Source organism: Pteropus vampyrus, unplaced genomic scaffold (assembly GCF_000151845.1).
Source record: "Pteropus vampyrus isolate Shadow unplaced genomic scaffold, Pvam_2.0 Scaffold268, whole genome shotgun sequence".
Taxonomy (NCBI): domain Eukaryota; kingdom Metazoa; phylum Chordata; class Mammalia; order Chiroptera; family Pteropodidae; genus Pteropus; species Pteropus vampyrus.
Genome location: NW_011889049.1, coordinates 1,398,981 through 1,400,922, shown reverse-complemented (window position 1 = coordinate 1,400,922; position 1,942 = coordinate 1,398,981).

Sequence of the window (1,942 nt, the reverse complement as noted above, 5' to 3'; positions counted from 1 at the left end):
TGGAGCTGTGAATAAAACCATTCCACCTCGCGTACAAGGTGGGAGCCACGATTTAGAGAGACTCGGTATGTGAACCAAGGTCGAAACTCTCTAAAGTATGACTCTCAAACGAAATGCTTTTTCCTTTTTCCAACTACATCAGGTGGTCCTTGCTTTGGAAAACAGACTTAAAAGACCTATGTGTTCTGTCGAGTTTAGCGCTGTCGAGTGTGTTGGCAGGATATCGCGTGCCCTCCCGGATCCCATCACAAGACAGGGTCTTGGTTTCCTAAGCCCAACCATTTCTATGGCATTTTACTTTCAGGATTGTTGAATTCGTTCACTGGCGGTGTTTTTTTTTTTTTGAAGACCAATCAATCAAAGTCATGTCTCTTAATGAGAGCACTTAAAAACATTTTAAATGCACAACTTAGGGTTCTGAAAGCCCACAGTGTACATTTTTAGCTCCAAATGTTCCAGTTTGGCTGGTTGGTTTTGACTCCCCAAAGAAGTTTGCCCACATGGGAAAACTTCATCAATTTCACCAATTTTTATTTTCTGAGAAAGAACGCAAGTGAATAACTTGATTGAAATGGATGGAAATATGTATTGAAATGGAAGGATGTATATATTTATGTCTTCATTTTACTTGAATCAATAAATGCTGGGATATAATAGATACCGAGAAACCAAAATTAAATTACTAAAAATGCTTGTGTCTAGAAGGTTATTGATGTGTTAAAATCTAAAGCTGCACTGAGAATTTTTCAGCAAGGTAGTTGCATTTATCTGAATAGCGTGGAAAGAATTCTCAAAAAGTAAGATTCAAGATCCTCAAACTTCCATCTCACCTCTGCTTCCCTGAATCCCATAAATGTCTGATTTAATTCTTGGGATAGTTCATAAGTTGAACATGATGGGAGATGGATACAAGTCTGAAAGATGCTTTGAAAAACGTCTGCACAGCTAAAACCAGTGATTCTAACATACAGTCTGCAGATTCTTTCAGCGGATCTATGACATCAAGACATTTTTTGTTATAATGCCAAGATGTGTTTTACTTTTTTTCACTGTACTGACATTTGCACCGGTGATACAAGGGAATGATGGGTAAAACCACTAGTATCTTAGCATCAGTCAGGGCAGAGGCACCAGACAGTGCTGGGAGCCATCATCTTTACTTCCTACTTTACTTAAGAATGTCCTCATGAGATTGTACAAATTGCTATGCTGTCATGCCTTGACCTGGGAGTACGGGTCTGTAATTAGTCTTGTAATTCTGTAGGTCAAAATCTGACATGGATCTGACCATGTGTTTTTTAATCAAAGGGTTTTAGGGGTGCATCCTGGCCTGGCAACTCTAAGGGGGAGTTCATGTCCTGCTTTTCCCGGTGTCAGAGGCTGCCCACATTCCTTGGCTCATGGCCTCCTTCTTCCATGTTCAAAGTCAACCCCACTGCATCTCTCTCTGTCTTTCATAGTCACGCCTCCCTCTCTGAATACAGCCAGGAAGAGTTCTTCACTTATAAGACCAACGTGTTTAGATTGGGCCCTCCCAGATCATCCAGGGTTAATTCCTCAGCTCCAGATCCGTGGCTTCTGGAAAGAAACTCGCATCTGCCAAGTTCTTTCTGCGTGGAAGGTAACATGCTCAGCTTCTGAGGATCAGAACACGGACACACTGAGGGGGCGCTATTCTACCCAGCACAAGTCTACAATATTCTGCCTGGCAAATCAGTAAATGCGTATAAAGCACTTCCGCTCATACTGAAATATGGTGGTCGTTTTAAAGAAAGATACTTTTTGCGTGATTATTTGAGTTTTGAGATAAACTAGTGTTTTCTTCATGGAATACCATTTTCCTGTGAAGCAATGACTTACAGACAAACTATGATTATTCAGATCTTAGAGTTAGGCAGAAAAAAAATTTTTTTTTTTTTTAGTGCACAGAATGAACTTGAAC